Raw genomic sequence first — 21,704 nt, forward strand, 5'->3', positions numbered from 1 at the left:
ACCCACATGGTAGTTCCCCTCCATTTGCCTTACCTTTTGCTGATGACATGGCTAATTATTACTGCTGTATGACAGATTTCCGTTTGGAGCCAGATTGTTGAGAAGTTTGTGGAGAGCTGACCAAGATGTCCTAGATGTTCTTCTTTCCTTAGTTTTTTTCAGTCTCTCTTGGGGGCATGGCAACGTATCAGGATTTGGGAAATGATCTGGATTGTATGCAACGCTCTCACTGCTGGCTTGGACCACACAATGTGACTGACTTGCTTCTGGACACTTATTCATTTGTTCCTCTGCTTCAGAGATGACAGGAAACTGTGCTGAGCTGGCACTTGCCCTTTGGGCACTGTCCTAGGGAGTCTCTCTGCAACTCTTTCGCATCCTTTTGGTTCACTGAGTTTATGGGATGAGATATCTCATATGGATGAGAGTCAGGGATCAAGGAGCTCTGCTGGTTACTCTCAGTTCTCATAGAATCATAAAAGTTGGAAAAAACTTCTAAGATTATCATGTCCAACCACCAACCCAACCCCACCATGCCCACTGGCCACATGCCTCAGTGCCACATCCACACAGTCTTGGAACACCTCTAGAGACGGTGACTCCATTACCTCCCTAAGCAGCCTGTGCCACTGCAGCACTACTCTTTCTGAGAAGAAATTCTTCCCAATATCCAACATGAATCTCATTTTTATTACCTCTAAACAGTGCTGCTGGATACTGCACATTTTGTCAGCAATCAGGTTTGAAATGAAGACCATTCCTTTTGCATGTCAATTTGCCACTGTTATCACAACAGTATATTTACCAGGCCTAGCCATAGGTCTGGAGCTAAGTAGAGGAGGACTAGAGCAGGTATCCTACTCCAAATAGCTCAGCAGCCTGAGAAAAATATATCAATATAACAAGAGCATAATGGAATATTTGTCTATCCTGTGGTGATGTGGAGCAACATGGTGGAGGAAAACTGGTTCTAAACATAGAAGCTATTGAAAAGAGAATCCAGAATAATTTCTCTTGCTTTGTAGTCCTACATGAATTCCATGTTGCAATTACCACTTGTACCAAAGGAAACTGGTTGGAATATCTCTTGTGGCTGTGAGGAAAACAGTCAGTAAAACAACACTAGCCACCACAGTGTGCAATGCATTGACAACATGGCCTTTGCTGGGTGTTTTCTCCTATGCAGGGTTTAAAGTACTATTTTTTACTAGAAAATCCCTAAAGAATTTGAAGGATACTTGCATAATGAGATTTCTCTTTGTGTCATGTTTCAACCATTGCACATAAGTCACTCATGCAAATGCTTTTGTTGTCTTAACAAAAGCGGTTGCTTGGTTTGAGTTCATTAGGATTGACCCAAGTCACTGGGACAATCCCCTTGCTACTAGCCCCATTGAGTCCAAATTTGTGATGAGACATCAAATGGAGCAAAGTTGGCCCTTTCTGATAGAGCCTGAAGTGAAAGGTAACAAGGAGTGTGGAGATGCTGACTTTCCGTCTCCCAAATCCAGGCACCTGGATTAATAGGGTCTTGTTGAGCTTTCCACATTTAATGAGTAGCAAACATCTTTGCAGTTGGAATATTATTTAAAGTTGATTAAAAGTCATCTCCAAAATATGGAAAGAAAGTAAAAGCTGTGACATTTAGATTTTAATAATATCCAGGCCCAAGGATCTTGATGCAGTAATCAAAGATTTTGCTTTTGTCTTGCCACGGGTGTGTTTCCTGGCCCCAGCATTTGGCTTCTCCTTGACAAAATAAGGCCTAACACTAAGCTGTCTCTGAAACGTGCATCAAGATTCACAAAGTGTTTTGGAGAAGGACTCTGGTATGGAAGGTGCTGCTGTTAAGAGAATTACAGTAAAAGTTTTGACCATTAGCATTCACTCTGATGTGTCAAATGTAACCAATTTCCCCTAAGGTGCTGGAAGTTTCATTGTGTGAAGAATTTAGATTAACATTAAATACAGGAGGTTTTAGAAATCATTCACCTTGAAGATTGGCAAAACTGGCATATTCACAGCAGAAGTAAAAGACATGTTTTATCTGTGTTGTCCTTTGTAATTATGCTTCTGAATAACACAAGTATTATCACACCAGGGTTAGTGCCAAAGGATTACCCAAAGTTTTTCAAATGGGATGGTAAAGTGGTGCAAACAGGTGCACAGACAAAGAGAAAAAAGAGGGGGGAAAAGTGAGAGAAAGAAAGCTGAGGCCTTCTAGTTTCAGCCACATAACAAAATTAATGGTTTCTCTAAATGAATAGCATGGCTAGATTACTATTGAGCCTGTAAAATTAGAGGAATGAGTCAGATTCTTCATTTCAGTCCTATTTTAATTTAAGCAAAGAAGGTCAAACTTAATTGTGTTTCACCTCAGAAAAAAAAAATCTTTTCATTGGAATAATTTTGCAGAGGACAAAGTGAGTCACAAAATAATATTGTCTCTGAAACCTGCTTGCCAATAGCTCCCTATGCAAACCGGTTCCTTCTGACCAAGACTTCTCTATGAATGTCCCGCACACCTGTATTCAGAAAGAGAGAAGGAGGCATTTCTAAATGAAGTTGAAAACATCTTTACAAAAAAAAACAACTAGCATAAGACCACGGTCCTTGTTACTCTTTTCTGGTGTTGCCTTTTTAATCTATCTTTATGAATTGATTTATTTGCGTACATTAGAGCCATGTGGATGTTTCCTAATCACGGCATCTCAAAAACAACTGTGTATGTTGGCAAGATTAAATAAGGAGAAGATTGCTGGTTCCATTTTGGAATAGTAAACATTGTATGTATATCAGGAGATGTGTTTCAGTATTTTCTGCCAAACACTGAGCTGTTACGGGCTAAGAATTTGGATGTGGACATCAAGGGGAAATTTTGGTGGGAAGACGACAGTTTGGGTCTCACTCATGAAGAGCTCTCTGTTACGTGGTAGCTTTGGGGATGTGCTGTGGTGGGAGGAAGCAAGGCTTCAGGGATTTGAATCCCTGGGGAGAATGTCACATCTCACAGATTTCTGTGTTACCTCTATCTGTTGGTTCTTGCTGGGAAAAAGGAGTGGTTTTGGTTATGGATTACTCTGTGTTTGAAGGAAGCCTTCAGGTAACCACAGGATGGTTGTTACCACCTTGATTCCCAGGATGCCACAAAAAGTTGTAGGAGCTCTGAATGGGTAAGAACCGGGAGGTGGGACAAGTGTGGCATTGTGTGTTGCTGTTTTCCCTGAATAGTGCCCTATAGTGGAATTTCTAAGCATAACCTTGAAGGTTTCTACATTGCACCTATGGCTTTGCTTTGTTAATTAGGACATGGTAGGCCTTGAAAAGAAACCTCCTGGGGATAGTTGCTATAAAGAATTGTCAGTGTAAAATCTTAAATTTCTGGTCACTGAAGCATGTGCTGTGAGCAAACCATGGGCTTCATGGCTATGCAAATAAATAGAAGCCTTGTGATGCCCCCATCCACTCTGCTCTCCTGTCGGTTCTGTTCTTGTGCATTATTAAAGGGCATTGAAATTGCACAAGTCAGTTGTCTCAGGGGGCTTGGAGCCCTGCTGGTTCACAAGAAAAGGGACAGCAGGAAGTTCAGGGGCAATAGAGTACACATGTATGTGTTCATTCCACATGCATACCCTGCCTGTCATCCCAGCAAGACCCATCACCCTCCTGATTGTCATTTTGATCCTACTTCTTCAGCTGACATTCTCTGAGTCCTCCAGCCATGGTTGAGGATTGACACTTCCCTGTCCCAGAAAAAGACATGAGTCTCTTTAATCCATAGTAGCCTTTATGGAGAGTCAGGTTTGGTTTCTATCTGAATTTGAAGTGGTGCTATTGGCTTGATGACAGTAACTGCCTACTGTTGTCTTATTTGTTCTGTGTCGCACCATGGCCAAGAGGAGCTGTCTGAGATCAAGTCTTAGTTTAGAGAAACTCAGAAACCAGAACTATCTTTCCTGTGAGTAACTTTAATATTTCTGTGGATACACGCAAATAAATAGTGTTTCCTTGTGGTTTGGAACAACTGTACTGAAACAAGAGGCTAGTATTGTCAAAACAAACCATTTTTTCTTTCTTTTTGTTTAGTTAATTGTGGGAGGGAGCAAATTCATCTGTGTAAAGCTTGAAGAGTAAAGACTGTGTAGAGAAGTTTTTCAAAGGTAAATGCACCACATTTATGGAGCATTCAATTTGTTTTTGAGGCTTGAACATGCTGATCACATAATGACCAGTTTAGAGCATGGAGAATTTCTTCTCAATAAATTAAGGTCTTGTTCAAGTAAGATGCAAGTTGCCTCTTATACAGCATGTAAAAAAAAAAAAGTGGTAAAGTAAGCTTTATGAGACAGCTTTTAGAAAGAATATATTTATGGTGTGCAAAACACAGTGCTTTTCATATGGTAAAGCAGAAGTCTGTCCTGTTCGCCCTGCACAAGGCATGACCTGTGAGCCCTTGGGGTTTGGGTTTCAAACCTGTGAATAAGGCAGTTTTCATTCTTCCATACCAAGGCAGAAAGGTTACAAAGGAGACAGCCTTGTTTCAGCTTTGCTTTGATTTGTTGGGTTTTTGTTTCTTGATTGTTTTTTTTGTTTGTTTGATTGATTTTTTTAAATAATAATTATTAATGTCTTGATTGTTTTTTTCTTTATTCCTTTATTTTTCTCTCATCCATCCCATATAGTAGATTGCACCTAGTGTCAGCTTCCTCCTCCAGTCCCATCAGTGTCTCTCAGTCTTAATTTGGAGAGGAGAGATCAACCACAAATAATGTCTAAGCTTGTCCACACTTAGCTATGAGACTCCTTGCAGTTTTTGAGCTTAACGGCCTCATTGGTTTCAGACCCCTGCTGGCACACTAGACTGGAGGTGGCAGGGAAGCAGAGGATGATACAATGTGTACCCACATGTTAGCTCCGCTTGCATATCCATCTCTAAAAGCTTGCCTTCCTTGCTTGGTTTTGTATAGGTCATTTATCTTGGCAGAAAAGCTGGATGGTGAGTACAGAAACGTAATACAAGCTATTTTCTTTCTTGGAGGTGATCTTAGAAAAGATGCTGTCAGCACACTCCATAATTTTGTCAGGTTAAGCAGAGAATCAGGAGAACATTAAGAAGACAATCACTAGATCTTAAGCGAGTGCTTTGGTGATGTCCTCTGAAATTGTCAGCCAGAAATCTGTGCTCATAAATTGAGTTGCTGGGATATGGGGCAAGTGGATTTGCTTGAACAAATGGTTTGCTCATTTGCAAAGGTAAAAATTAGTGCACACACATGTACGTGCACTCTGCATATTTGCACATGAGAACTCAGCAGCTGGACTGAAGTTTCTCGATCTCTGGACCTCAGCAGTACCTTAGCCCTCTGCTAGTAATATGTTGTCCAGATACAGTCACAATTCTATGGTGCAGAGAAGATACTCCCAAACTATCTTCAGCCATCTGAGTATGTTGGAAGGAAAAGACCTTAGCTGCCTTGTACTACTGCCCACCAGATCTTGAATACTCCTGTATCCTCAGCAGCTTTAAAGCTCTCACTGTGTTGAGAACAATAGCAAAGTATGTAGCTAAGATAAGCTGTCACATTGTACCACAGTGCACATTAGAGACAATGAAAGAAGATGCAAAACTGTCACTCAGAGACAGGAGGATGGGGACAAGCTGGAGGTGCTTTAGCTGTAAGTTCTTTGCAGGGGTGTTGGACTAGATGGTCTTACTCTACCAACAGTTCTATGATTCTGTGAACCCTCCATGGATTTCCAGGAGTGTGTTTTGTAGGTGACATGCTTGCTTATCTTTTCTTAAGCCTTGTTAGTATGCCTTTGTCGTCTTCCAGTATGGGCAAAATGTCTAACTGGAAGCTCTGTAGCTGCCTAACCATCATCTTTGCCTCCTGTAGATGTCAGGACAGTCCGTGGACCCCAGAAGCATCTTCCTGTAACTTCTTCTTCTGCACATTTTGGTACTAGCACTTTTGCCAACCATGAAAAAGTGCTATCTTCCTGCCTGACCACATACTCCTTATGTTTGGAGAAACACAAAGATTTTTTTTTTAATGTTACTTGAAATTTGGATGGTGAAAGTTGTCTGTTTCCATGCCTCTTCAGTGAAAGCAGGACACTGAGTTCTTACTGCAGCTTGATATAGCATTTTCATCCCATCACATCGTGCTGTGAACAGTTTGCTTCACCAAAGAACAAATTACAACAGCCATGTGTCTACTCCAGCTAGTGCAGAAGAACCATCTCACCCTTGGCTGCCCTCAGCACTAACGGGATGAAAGCAGCCCTACCACTCTCCACCATGCTGGGTGTGAGCTGTGACTTGCACCAGGACAGCCTCACAAAAACTGACACAATTAATGGAAATTGCAAACTCAGAAATGGCCAAAGATGAGCAGGAACTGCTAAATAAGAATGAAAACCTCATTGATTTCCAACAATTGTTGCTTTGCAATATTGATTACAGTTTTGAGACAGATTGAGCAGTTTTGAGGAGAGCTGGGTGCAGGAGGGAGAAGAGGAAGATATGTGACAGCCATGAGAGACCAGAACCTCTTAAGGACTTTGGAGATAACACAGAGTAAGAAGCAGGATGTTCATGGCACAAAAGCTGTGAGGACCCAAAGCTAATGGGCAGCTCTTGTTGCAGTGGTCTCTGGGAGCACAAGCAAGAGAGGCTGGGATCTGGAATGACACTGACTCCACATGAATATATTTTCTGAGAGAGAAATGGTGAAAAGGTGTCCAGTTGTACTTTGAAAGGATGCCCAGGCTTTAAATGTGCCAGCATTTGTGAAGGCATTGAACTGATACCAAATTAAAAACAACAACAAAAAAACAAAACAAAACAAAACAAAAAAAAAAACAACACCAAACCAAACCAAAAAAAAACAGGAGCAGTTTTTTTATAAGCCAGCGGAGATTTCAAAAAACACTTGACAACCATAGTGGTCCTTGGTCTCTCTATTTTATTTACATGACTTCATGGAAACGTCCTAGGCTCTGGAAAAAAAAAAGAAAAAAAAAGCATTTTCTGCCATTATCATATATATTCAAACAAACAAACAGCTATTGCATGGGAGGACGATAATGCCAGGAACTGACATCTTCCTTCTTCTCCATTTATCTCAGTAATGCACTCTTAGTCTGGTGACTGTGATATTGAGCATTGTCAGGTTGGGTTTCCACTAATTAATGAAAAACAGGCTGAAAGCACAAAGGATTAATTTGGCCTATTCAATCTGATCACAAACATTTTGAGAATCTGTTTAGATTTTTTTTTTCTGAAGGGTGTGAGGTAAACCGAGATAAACAACATCTTCTTGCAGTTAGTCAGCCACAAAAGGAACGTGGATTTACCTAATAGGGTCAAAGCTAAGAAAAGCGGAGAATTGTTCCCAAGAGCCAAGCGAGGCTGTTATCTTATGGAGAAAGCTGATACAGGGGCTTTAACAACTTCAGAGCAAGTAAATATCCCTGTGGACTTCGGAAGAAAGCTTTGCTCTGCATTGGGAGGGAATTTTGCATTATCAGTCTCAGGTGCACCTAATGATGCCTCCTGTGTTTCTAGCAGTCACAGGTCTTTTACAAGCCTTTTGCTTTCAGTTTAATATGAAGCATCTGAGTCAGGTTCTCAGCTGGTGAAATCAATGTACTTGGCCAGTGAAGAGAGTGGCAATCTATATTCAGGTCCTACATGTGTAGTATTGAGTGTCTTTGATTAAACTATAATCAGAAACCAGCAAAGAGATAATTGGCATATGTATTACTGCAAAACACGTCTAAAACCCAATACTCCTAGGCTGAGGCTGTAAATATGTAGCTAGGCTGGTGCACTAGCAATGAGTGAATAGCTTGCTTCAAGAAAAGGTGCACAGTGGCTTGATTACATGTTATGCTCATCAATAAAAGGTCAAAACAATTGAATCAATATTTTATGGTGCTGTTGTAAACTGCAGTTATAGCATATTAGATTATGAATGGCTGACAAATTTAAAAGCATGTAACTGAATAAAAGTCTGAGTAACTGTTATGTGTGCAATTTAGAAACAGTTATACCTTCCAATTGAGAGGATTTGTTTCTAATTAATATAAAAGCTGTTTATTTCAATCCTAGGCAGGCAGTATTTAAATACAACAACAAGTCACCTGGGAGTTTCATCCAATGCACTTTGTGGGAAGCTGTTATGCTGCTCTGAAATAAATCCCACATGAAGGAACAATACTTGCTTCGTTCTAAGAACACAGCTACTCTCTGCATGTTCTTTTCCTTTTATTTTTTGTTATTTTCTTTATTCTGAGCATACAAAAATATTCTTGGCCTAGTTGCTGATGAAGGAACAGTACAAGATGCAGTGCTACTGCAATTTCCTGTATGTTTTATTGCCTGCATATCCTTAACCATCCATTGGCAGCTCCCACTGGGTAGAGATGTCATGTATGCACTGAACGAAAAGGGAGCCATAACAAGGGGAGCATATGGTGCCAATAAGGCAGGGAGGTACACAGGGACAGGCATTGTGCAGTTGAGCAACATTTTCAGACTTAAGTTACTGGTTTATAGAGTTTCTGGAAATTGTAAGGCCATGGCTCTGTTTTCTTGTAGGAACATTTGAAATGGACTTGTTGAAATCTTTCTAAACATAGTTATGAGATTTGTTGAGGTTACAGAAGTTCCCAAAATATGGGAACTAGAATCTATGTCCCTAGAATAGTCATAGAACTGTGGAATCATTGAACAGCTTATGTAGGAAGGGATCTTAAAGATCATCATGTTCCAACTCCCTGCCCTTAGGGGGTCACTGATTTTTTTTCCTCGCTTGGTAGGGTGGTGTGGGAAAAAATAACATCCTGATGATTTTTTTTTTTTTTGTCAAATTAAAAATGCATTCAACATTTTTTTGCATAGTGAAAGGGTATGGAAAAACTTCTTGATTTCATGTGAATCTATCCTTTATCAGCAGCATATTCCTCTCATTCATTTCCTTCATATCTCTCAATTTTTTCCCTTCTATTTTTTTTTCCCCCAATTTCTTCTGATCTCCTCGTTCCCTGTTTGCATGCATTGTTGTGACAGACAGACATGCAACTCATAGTGGATCATCGCAGGATCAGTCTAGGCCAAACTAAATCCAGGCACACTGGTGTGTGTTGGCACTGGTAATTCTCTCACCATTTGTAATTCCCTGGGTAGGTTGTGAATCTGTTAGGTTTCCAATGAAAAAAAAAAAAAACAAAATACAAAAATAACACAGAACATAACTATTCTTAGCTATCTGATGGTCTGGGCCAGATTCATTATTGAGACTCAGGCAAGGCTTGTCTAAGAAGTCTGAGTAAGGAGTCAGCAATTACCAGTTCCATAACTCTCCCCTGTTTAGCATGTAGCCGACGGACAAATTAGCTCCTTGCAAACTGAGGGAAGCCAATGCCTTTATTTCATTTTCCCCTGGCTTAGCTGTAAAATTAGCCACACGTAAGTCTCCCTGTTTCTCAACTGCATGCTAATGAGGTGCTTACTCAGTATTTCTTCCTTTCGTGGTGGAAGAGCAGGACCCAACGTTGCTCATAGCAGTTGGTATTTCTCCATTTCACCCTTCTCTTAGCCCAGGTACAGGGCTTAGCTGGAGGCTGCTGCATGGCCCACAGCATAATTCTCAGAAATAACATAGAGCAGTAGATGAAGTCAGGAGCTCTGTTCTCATTGGTGCGTTTTGTGGCAATTCCATCATGTTTCAGGACAACCAAGTTTGAGTCTAGAGAAGAATGGCTTTGTATCAGAACTGGCGAGCAAGGAATGTTATGGTCCTGGCTCATGGAAGTGTTTGCTATGCAGTCAATTCCTATTTACGGGGAATAAATAAAGCAATTTAGATAACAGAGGAATGAGGCGAAGCCTCATTTGTTTCTCTTTTTCCTACATAAAAATAGTTCCACTGCTTCCTAACACACTTATTTCTGTGTATCTCTGTATTTTCCTATTTGTTGTGCCTCTCAGCAGAACTTCACACTGTGCATTTTTAGATAGATGTGTTGTTAAGCAAGGGGAGATTATTTCCTGCAAAAAAAATGATAAATCCCATGGAAAACTGAGGTCCACGCTTTGGGTGAAAACCTTTTGGATTTTGACTGCTGACCGAAATATAAGTGCAACAGTTCATCAGGTTTTAGGGTGCCTGGGCTCTAATATGTTGGGTAGCTGGTGGTGCTGGGGTTATTGAGAAGTTATGTGCTGTCTTCAGCAGCACATGGAATAGGTAAGTCCTCCATAAACCACAGCTGCACTAAATTGGGTGAGGCCATTTCAGGTTGAAGCACGTGCCTTGGGGTGAATCCAGAAAGAATCACTGTCAGTGATCAAACACTGATATATTGACATGCCCCCTGATCTTGCTGTAATTTGAGTCATTTATGAGTCTTTACTTAGCAGAGACTTAGAACCATGCTCACTTCAAGCCTGAATTATCTTTCTGCCTGAAGAGCAGGTGGCCAGTCAGCGCTCAGGTGGGGATTATTGCTGCTGACCGTGTTAGAAGGCTTGCTCTGCACCTGCCTCCTCCTTGTAACAAGCACACAGATAAAGAGAATCCGGTTCCCTGGCACTGCCAACCAACCCCTCCAATCTTTCAAAAACAAATACTCAGCCTTGACTGTAAAATAAAATAGAAAATAAGAGTTACAACTACCTTCTATTGACTGTTGATTGACCTGAGCACTCTCCAACAGTGAACATAAAAGATTAGATATCACTTTCCATACAGGTGTTTAAGCAAATGATTTTTCTCCTTACCAGGAGGCTGAATTGTTCAAATTCTGGAAAATGTCTGTGTGCAGCTTTGCAACAGGGAAGTATTGCCTTATGCCTTCAAAGGTGGTGATTTACGATGCCTTGTGCAATGTTTCCAAAATCAAGAGTTTTGTTAATGCTTAGCAGTATGCACTAAAAGGAGATCTCTGACATTGTGCCTGTATTTACAGGGCAAATACAGGAACAGACTTCCTGTGAACTGAAATGAATTACTCAAAGTGAACTCACATAGGAAACAGACAGCACTCTCAATGGAAGAAAAATCAGGTTCCTCTCCTTAAAGACTAGAACAAGTCAAGAGAAACTCCAACACATTTCAAGTTCCATGTGGTAAAATGATCCTGAGGAGATAAGAGTTTCTGCTCAGAGGAAATGTATAGAGTTTATCAGAAGAAAACAGCATTGGCTCTTGTGTGTAGTTTTGAAGCCCAAATTCAATAATAATCTTCCGTAAAAAGCTGTGAAAATAACAACTAAATAAATTATATGGAGAAGGAGTGTCTCTTTCTTGCAAGAGAAATTTCCTGAAGCATCAAAATTGTTGAACATGCTATAAAAAATTTTTAGAAGACCAATTTTCAACAAGCACAGGTCATTCCATTCAGTAAAGACTTTTATATTCTTCACATCTAAGTCCAACAGTGATTTCTGGCTCCTTTCTTTAATGGCTTGCTGTTCTTCAAAACACCGAGCTTCTCAATTTTCTGTGCTATTGAAAGCAATTTTTGGCGAGATTTAGGGGCAAAATTTATGTCCTGTAGTAATGGATCACCATTGAACAGATACTACCGGAGGTGAATTGCAATGCTAGATAAATTTTCCTTGAACAAATAAGGATTTCTAAACTGGCACTTAAGAACTATTGGGAGGAGGAAAAAAAAAGAACAAAAAGGTGGGCTTAGCTTCAGTTCTCAGCATCAAAGGGAAAGAAGATGGTTTCTTAATAAGTGGTAATCCTATAAAAGACTTATCTTTGCTGATATGCATCAATAAAGAGGAAGAACAATTCTGTCCCTTTGCTTCTTGCTGCAAGAAAGTGTTATTTCAGAGGCTAACTGTCCTAATTTGAAAGCACTTGTTCATCAAACAACAGTTGAAAGAAATATGCTGTGTAGAGATTGCTACCTGAACAAAGACAGCGTATTTTATTAATTGAGACAGTTTGTTAGCAGGATGCTGCTGCTGTGATCTAGATCCTTTTGGCTACTTTACATCAACAAGAAAGTTACCCTTTACTTCACCAATGTGTTCACGTAGTGCTCATTGATATAGAGCAGCTAATGAAGAGAAAACTGTGCTTTTGCTGTTGTTGTTTCAGGGCACAGCCTTGCAGTGGTCAGTGTGCACTGGGAAGCTATTAAATGCATAGTGATGAACACAAGAATAGGTCCATGCTGCCTGTTGAGGATCTCAACAAGGTTGTACTTGGGGCCTACAAGATCTGCATGGACAGATGTGAGATGGGTCTGGGTCAGGTGTGAGCTATGAAGAGCTAGTCCCAGGGCTCCTGCCTGTCCCTGGCTCTTTGCTGCTTCCATGCATGCATGCAGGGTTGAGGTGAGTAGGCGCGCACACCGTCATCATGGCTGGTATGGCAAACAATTTGCAGTATAAAGACAGTAATGTGATCTGGTCCTTTTTTTCAGTTTCATTTCAGACAGCTCTATCTAAAATTACATTTCCTCTCTTTCATGCAGTCACTTTCTTCTTAATTTGGGGAAACAAATTTCCTACTTCTTCACTGGATTTTTTCCTATCTTTTTCTCAGTTATTTTGAAAATGCTTTTCTATGATTTTTCTTTCTGTGGCCAGTTTCTAAGCTAATGGTTTGGGCTGGGAGATGATCATTTAAGACTTGATACCTCTTGGTTTCAATATTCCTCTTCTAACAAGTTCTACAAATCACAACCACTCATCCACCCTAAAGAGGAAAAGATTAAAGTCTTTTCTGGAGTTCACTGCAGGATGTGTATTCATCAAAACAGAAATGTTTTTGTTATTATCTGTTTTATCAAAACAAACATCTTAGTTATTACATGAGGACCAGGTTTGCCCTTTGGCCCATCCTAATGTGGTACTGAGTTTTACTTTGTACATAATACCTGTAGGTCACTGTTAGCACCAGTCTGTATTTTTGTGATTTGTTTTAATTGCCAGTGATTTATCTAATAAGGAATAGATTGGTTGCAATTGCTTATGACATTTTCCACACTTCAGGCTGTAATATTTGGGATGATTGCTCCCAGCCGGGATTACACATTTGAACCTGGAGAATCAAGCTGTAACTCAGTGCCCTATGTGTTGGGCAGCTACGAGGTCTGCTCTTGTTTTTTGGATACGTCACACTTTGTATTAGTAGCCAGATCTTTACTAGAGTGAGTTTGTTCGCACACCTCTCCATTGGCTGTGGGAGATGTGTGTTCAGTTCTTCCCTCCAATAATATAGAATTGAGATCTGCCTTTTCAGTTTCTCACATTTCTGCCAATCATCATAACCTTAGACTAGTCCAAGGTGGCTCTACACCAGTGGACAGGGGCTGCCATTCCAATTGCACTGTTACACCCATGTGCTGCAGCAGAGAGGAGGAGATAAGCTACTTAAGGGATTGAGCTCCTGCAAACTTGCTTCCTCTCTGGGCCAAGGCCAGCTTGGGCTTTCCAAGCTCACACTGCATCTCTTGTTGTCCAGCTCAGTGCTGCCTGCATTCAGACCCTGTGGGAATATCATGAATTAGATCCAAAGGATAGGTGATAGTCACAAGCATCAAAACAAAAATGTATTTAAAAAGTCAGTCCTTATCTGGTATTGTGTTTGTCATGTAGGACTATTTCAGAGAAACCTAAACAGCTTCAATCAATACTAAATGATAGGAGCAAATAAAGTGTCCTTTCCTGCTTCAAACTATCTCAAACAACAAATGTAAAGCAAAAAAGGGGAGGAACAGTGGAGAGTCTTATCATCTGCATGTTTGGCTAAGCCTCAGACAGGGTGAGAGAGATCAGGGCTGTATTGTCAGGGAGTTCAGTGAAAAGACACCCTGTTGGCACTGAACTTGCTAGTCCAATTCTGTGTGTGTGCTGACAGAGTTCTGAGCCCAAGCTAATGTGCCTGGCTGAGAGGAAAAGCCTGTGTGTGTGTTAGGCTGATAAAACTGCTGATCCTGCTGCAAGTGCATCTGCATGGCAGAGTGCTCCTCCATGCAGGTGGACAGTCCCTGTGGGTCCATGCTCCTTTGGGCTAGGTCCTGTTTCAGACTGGCTGGGAGAATGGGTGGTTTGTTATACAAAGCTTCTTTTCTCCCACCTTGTGTCTGTTTAAACTGTTAGATCTGGAAAGTTTTTTTTCCTGGCATATCTATGTTTATTTCCCATAAGAATTACTAATTAAAGTGTTTCTGAAGATGTTTATGGATGGAAAAACAACACAGAGCACCACAAAGTGTCACATGGACTTTGGAAAAGTTCATGCTCTGCACAATACACCCACAGAGGCTCCAAATACTATTTCTCTTAGCCATGCTGCAAAATTCTCAGAGGACAGACCAGACATAACATCTGAGAATCACAGCATAGCTCTACATTCAGGCCTGCAGCCATTGTCCTACACAGCTCAGGTGAGTTCTGCAGTACAGAATCCAAAAATCTGTTGCTTCTGGTGTGAGGAAAGGTGCTGCTGAGACAGAAGAAAGTGTCAGTATAGCTAATCAATAACCATAATGACTAAGTGAGCTTTTGATGTGGGAGATATTAGATTAAATTTTGTGGCTGAAATCTGTGAACCTTGCCCTTCCTTTAGATCTGTGTAGTGTTAGTCTAGCATACAACCAGTCACTCTCATTGTGTTGATTCCCTGCAGGCCTGTCTTCCAGCTGTGGAGCTGTGTCATCTTGTGTCATCCTTCTTATACATATGAATTTTCCTTTCTAGCCATCACCAGAAGGTTCATCTTATCTACTCTTGCTACTGAAACAGCCTCTTCCATGACCAAGAATTGAGCACTGCAACTTGGTGAACTTCATCTATCATGTCCAGACAACACGGAGTGCTTTTCCATTACATTACATCAAGAATCACAACTGCATTCACCTGGCAGTTAGGGTTACAGTATTGTATCAGCCAGGCCATCACCTTTGCAATCTTCACTGGCAAAGGAGGCTGCTATTCTGTGGCTTCATGCTGGGGCACCTTGGTACACAATTTCTGTAGCTTGTTTGGCCCTGCTGAACATGACAAGCTGGACATAAGAAGACATTATAAGTATTGGGTGAATGCTCATATCTTTACTGTCCATTGGAACAGTGTTAGCATAAAAATTCTCTTGACATGCTTAGGTATAAGCACGGTTTCCAGGTAAGAAAGTGTTCTGAAGTTTTTAAGCCAGGTGATTTTAAAAATGCTCCCTTTGAAACAAAAGGAACTCGGCAGGGATTTTGGCTGATGCATCTGTGAGGCAAAGGGGAGTATATCAGCATGACTTAGTCTCTGGCTCCCGGCGATGGCTCCGCGCGCGAGAAACACGGCTGCGAGAGCACCGGCCAAGGCGCGGTAATGCGGGCGCTGTCCGAGGTGCTGCCCCTCCGGCCGTGAGTGGCGGGCGTGGGTGGGTGTGGGTAGGGATGTCACCTTGGGTTGTGCAGGGCTTTGTGCATGTGGACGCACATCTGCTCAAGAACATGCATACTCACACAGAAAGGTGGGTAAGTTACAGATTTTTCCAATTAATTGGCATTTTGATGACACTTAAAGTCCGTCATTCCTTATCAGCAAATGAATGTCTTCATCACACTTATAAGCATATATTGCCTGTGACAGAGTAACTAAAATTGCAAGCAGAAACAAAAATGGCAACACCTTTGCTTATCACAATAGCATCCCTCTGAAAAAGTGAAAACATCTAGTTCTATTATTCATGTTTAAAAGTTGTAAGATTTTTGTATCTTGTCATCATAAACACAAACAGAACTCTCATTTCAAATTTGGACGTTTCTTACAGGTCTGCAGTTTTTGAACCTACCTACAAGGCTGAGAAGCCAGTGTGATCTTCAAGAAACCATACAAGTTACAATTGTCTTTATATACATCTATTCCCATAGTTAAAAATACTACACAGAACATAAATGTGAAAGACTATTTTAACATAAATTGAAATATTTTAGAGATCTGCCAGTGATTCCGGTGAACACTTTTTTCTCTGCTTGATTGTGGCAGAAAGCAGAACTTGGGCCATTAGTCATTATGGTCATTATGGTATTTCAGTCAGATAAAAGAAATGCTGCTAGTTGTTTAACATCTTGTTGGGAAAAACAACAGCGGCAACTTCCACAAACACACATTTTATTATTTGCTGCCAAGTTTTATTCATTCCTGTGAGTGCAGGTACAGACACTTGCATCATTGGCAACCTAGGCATGGAACTACATATTTAACTGTTTCTGGGATTTCAGAGAAACCAGCCAGCAAGGGGAACTTGGCAAAGGTGTTCAGCAAAATCCATCCCATAACTGATGAGGTGTGTCCCGTTGCTGCACTCCATCTCTGGGTAGCATTTCTTCTGTTGTTCACCATTTCGAATCTGAATTGGACAGATGTGGCCTGCTCCCTGATGTGTGCTGCTGGTGGCAGGCACCTCTTGACACCCATGAGGTGATGGGAGGGTTCTTCATGGATAACTCATATTTCATGACATTCATTTACAAGATCACAGAGCTACCCAAATGTAATCATGGCTAAGTCACAGTGTGGAGCCTTCTGTTGTGCCTCCCCTTGTGTTTTGATGGTGTGTTGCGAGACAACAATCCATTTCAGAGGATTCCAATGTAGAGAACATGAAAGGACTGTTTTGGTTTGCAGGATGTCAAAAGCAGCTGTTCCAGCTCTGGAGAACCATGGAGGCAGCTGTTGGTGGGCTTTGCACTCACTGAGGACCTGGGGATGCTGTTCTCATTGCCTTGCTATGCTCTTGGTTTGAACCCTTCAGTGTCTGTTTGCTGACCTTTGTGTACTTATCATCCTCTTATCTCAGTGAAAGGGACAAGTAGTTCTTGCCCCTTTGTTTCAGAAAACGCTTCATTATCTACACAGTTTTCTAACTCAAAATAGATAAGGAAATCATTTCACCATTATTTGTTAGTTTGGCTTGTTAATAGGGATCTAGGGCAGCTGCATGCAGCTCTCAGATTCCTTAGAAAACCTTGGGCCTTAAATACTGAAGTAATGTCTCAGAGAGGGCAGAGAATGAGGATGCACTTTGCTCTCTGTGACTGGTGAGGTTAACAAGTGAATGTATAATGTGTTGCCTAATGACAAGAAAATATATCCAGTGTTCAATTATCCTTCAGTTTCATCACTTTGCTAATAGGTCATGTTGAATTTATATATGATCAAAACTGGGGATTTGATCTCTCAGGGAATAGGACCTAAGCCTACATCCAGGCTTCCAAGAGCAGAGGTGTGTGAGCGGAGGTGAATTCTACTGTCCTCCTTAACAGATTCATGCTGCTAGTCCGGAAATAAATATAAGGTGTGAGGGGTATTATACACCACTAAGAAAAATCTAATTTACAGCGTTTCTTTGCCAGACTGACCCCCAGTCTAATACTTTCTCCTATACCACCCCTACGATGCAAAATGGGTGATTATCCCTACTTTGCAGGTGGAATCTGAAATACAATGAGGCAAAGTGTAAGGCCAAATGACGAGCCAAGGACCCAGCAACTTAGCTTTTACAGCTTTCCTGTCACTGTATCACACCTCTGTGCATGCAGGAAAGGTGCCCAGCTTCACCTGTACCCATTCTACAAGCAGCTTTCATCAAAGGTTGATGATCAGGATATGGGAGGCGAATAGCACTTTCCACAAAAGTATCTTTGTTGAGATAAATACCTCTCTGTGAATCAGACTGACAGCAGGAAAGCAGCTGAAGATACGGTCTGAAGCCTCAGCCCTGCAGGACTGTTACAAATATTACTGTCCCGACCTAATGAGCTACCACTGATCCTAAACAATGTCTGGGACAAAAGACTAGAGGGGGATTGGCTGCCCTTACCCTGCTGCCAGCAGACTTCTGACAACCCATTAAGGTTATAGCTATTCAGGCCTGTTCAGACAGCCCCTTTTTTTGTCTTTTTTTTTTTTTCCTTCTTCCTAATAACTCCCAGCTAATGAGCAGACAGTGTTATTTTTATTTTGCACAAGGAATGTCAAGATAAATAGGAGTATCTGCAGGCTCTGGAAATGAAGTGAGGTAGCTGTGAAGCCCTCCTTGCAAAGATGTGAGGTGCATCGTTCTGGCCGAGGGAGAGCAGCCCTGCCCTCTGCTTCCCCAACTTTATAGAAATGAGCAGGGGAGAGGAGACGAAGCCAAGACACAGCTTGGCATGTGCCTTGGGCTGCTGGAGCGCCTTGGCCGCTGCCCTCGCCGTGTGCCTCCCTCCCGTCCCACCGCCAGCATCGCAGAAGGCTCCCGTCTCCAGCCCTGTGCCCCCCTTCACTCATGCTTTACTAAGTGATTGGAGTTGCCCTCTTCCTTTTGCGCCTTCCCACCTCCTTCAAGCTCCCTCTTCAGCGACAAGCAGCATCACTAATTGCTTTTTAGGGTCTCTTTTCTGCTCTCTGTTCAAAATTCACGAGGCATTCCCTGGCCCCATTATGCTCCTTTCTGAACCTTTTCAGCCTCTTTTACAAACTTAGCACTTTCTGTGCTTCTCTTAGCCTTTGCAAAAACAAAAACCACAAAACTTTGGATTTTTTTTTTTTTTTTTCTGGCAAGAAGGCCTCCTCCCTCCCTCCACACCCCCCCTCCCCACCAGAAAAGCACACGCACGGGCCCGCCTCCCATTGAATGGGGGGCTTTGTGCGGGGAATTTCCGGAACACAGCCCAGGGCTGGAGGCGCAGTGTGAGTGGAGGGGCTTTGGGCAAGGAGCCTCCCTTAAGCCCACCCCATTACCACGGTCACTGTTTGCCCTGGGCTCTCTAAAAGGACTATTGTTGCCTGTTGCCAGGTATTCCCTAGCAACACTTAAGCCAAGCTGCCTCCTCTATTTATGGCAGAAACTTTTCAATGGTCTCCAAAACACGTGCTTGTCAACTCAGGAGAATACCTTCAAACAGACACAGAAGGGAAAAAATAATCCCAAGCGCTTGCTTTGGTTGAAATATGTGTGTTGGGGGTGTTTTTCGATTTCTTGTCATTTACCTTGGATCAGAAACCCAAGCAATTACAATTTGAAAAAAAAAAATCCCTCCCCATCACCCCCTCCCAGCCCCAGTCCCCTGCACTGCCCAGTCTTCCTACTAGCAGGTGGATTGAGGGACTGCTATTGGATGGAGGAGCTTTTGCTACATTTGGAAACTTTTTGCACAAAAGATTCCTTCACTGTTTTAAGAGAGATTTTGGTTTCTTTGTGTGTACCAGAGCCCTTACAAGAACTACCCTGCTTGTTGTGTTGGCTGCTGGTGAATGGCCTTCTACCAAGGGGAGTGTAGGGTCAGAGAGAGGGGCAATTGTGTGCCTTTACAGCATGGGTGTAGCACCACTGAAATAGATCACCAATCAATTGAGATAATCACTTGAAGTGGATGTGGAGTTTGAAGGCACATCCATGCATTTATTCTTCCAGGAAGGACATACTTTCTTGCTTGTCTTTTTGGAGTCATTTTGTCAGCTATAGACAGTCAGCAATCCAGTCAAGTTCAAGGAAGAAAATAGATTGCTGCATCTCCAAAGGCCGGATTCATATTTCCATCCCATCAGTCTCTCTTCTCACCTATTTTTTTCCCCACTCTCACTTCACTATTTCTGACATCATTTCATCCCTGAGTAATTTCTCCCTTTAAACACTTAGCTTCTTCCCTTTTTGAGTGTCATTGGCTTTCCAGTCCATCAAGTTTGCCGTTTTGTTATTATGAGTCTTTTCTGTCTCCCATCCCCATCTTCCCTATTATTTTATCTTGTGAGCTTCATATATCCAAAGCTGCCTTTCTGACTATGGCTCAAACCTTCTCTAAGACCTGTCTGCATCTGCTTTGTTGTCATATTTTACTATTTACTATTACCACTGTAACCTAAGGAATTCACATTTTGTAACAATAGAATAAAAGCAGAATAAATTACATGATTTTAAAGAACTGGGAGACTGGTTTCTCAGCTGTAGCTTTCAAGTTGTTGAGTGATTCTCTTTTATGACCTGTAACTATGGAAGCTACTCAATCAAGTAGTGTCATCTTATTCCAAAATGACAAGCACATTTTGCAGTGGTAGCACATCCTTTCCTAGGCGTGTATGTAGATGTCTCCATAGAAAGAAAATATAATATACCCACCTGTCTGCAACCAGCCCTGGTGCTTCTGCATCCCTGTCTGACACAGGGCAGCCTGTGCTCTCAGCTCAGCCTTCGTAAACTCAGTTTTGTTTCTGTTTTATAGAAGTACTGTAATTAGAAGATGCTGCATTTCCTGTGTTAACATATTCCCCTGCAGAGCTTGACATTAGAGTGAATGTAAATGGTTTCATGAAGTGCAAGATTAGGGCTGTTTAAATAATTGTTGTAATTGAAAATATGTGTATTATTATGTCTCAAGATGTTTTAGATTAGATTAATGAAGTTCACATCTGGAGGAGCAGACATTAACCCTTTACATGATCCTGATCCCTTAACTAGGTAACAGTTAGAAATCAGAAACTCAGATTTCCAGTTTAGCTCTCATAAGCCAAATTTTCTTAGCTAGAAAAATATTTTGACTTACTCCATGATACTTTTCCTATTATTGTGTATGGCCTAACGCAAATACAGCAAAAACTCTCAACTAGTTTGATATTTGAAAATCTGGCCAGATAGCTTCTGTTAAGACCTATAGACTACACAAGACCTAACAGAGACTCATCTTGCCCTGGATTTAGTTAGCAAGCAGAATAACAAGCATTTGAAGGGTAAAATTTTAATTTCTGAGACATACATGGTTGTACTTTCCCACACAGGCAGTGTGGAAAAAGGGTGTTCCTATTCCTTAAGACATCTCTCACAAGTTCTTCACTATTTTAGCCCCATGATCAGATTTTACCAATCTGTGGCATATAAAACTTAAAACGGGGCATGGAAGAAATGGATGTCCTCCAGAGGAACTGACTAATTGTTCAATACATTTTATAAACAAGGTTAACTTCTAGCTCCTATTTTTGCAATTGTCTGATAGGCACTGTAAATAAGTTTTTGTAAATGGCACAAAAAATGTTTTTTCCGAAGTGAGGAGAGATACAGCTCTGGAAAAGGGGTTCTACTGAGGACAGTTTTCTTCAGAAATAGCTGTGATCAGCCCTGTTTGTCTCACATTGTGTACTCATGACATCCAAAATAACCCATGGAAATGCTTTCTGCAACTGCCAACCACAGTTTGGAGGAAAAAAAAAAAGCATAACTGTTGAACTCATTTCAAAGAAATGATCTACTAGTTCAGATATTTCATGTACATATGTACTAGTGATTAAAGTAAGGTGATTCTGGGACAGATTTTTCACTTCTTGGTGAAATTCATACTTTTCTCATTGCACTGTAGAAAATTTTACTTTTGTCCACATTCTTAAAGCTTTAGTACTTTTACCTAAACTCACTTTCTCCCTCATCAGAGGAAAGAGTTGGCTTAAGTCACTCAGAGAGTCCAAAACACATTACCATATGCCTTGCAGCTGTGTTCTTAAAAACTCTGAGCATTCTTTTTTTGTTGTTTTTGTTGTTGTTGTTGTTTTTGTTTGTTTATTTGTTTTATTTTGACATGCAATTTGTGAGCGTAGAGATAAGTAATAAATAGCCTTTCTGACTTGCTTGTTCTGTGAGCAGTGCTAAGACACACAAGGAAAGGTAAACTACCAGACCTGACCACTTCCATTCTTGTCACTGACT

Source organism: Meleagris gallopavo, chromosome 1 (genome assembly GCF_905368555.1).
Source record: "Meleagris gallopavo chromosome 1, MGAL_WU_HG_1.1, whole genome shotgun sequence".
Lineage (NCBI taxonomy): Eukaryota > Metazoa > Chordata > Aves > Galliformes > Phasianidae > Meleagris > Meleagris gallopavo.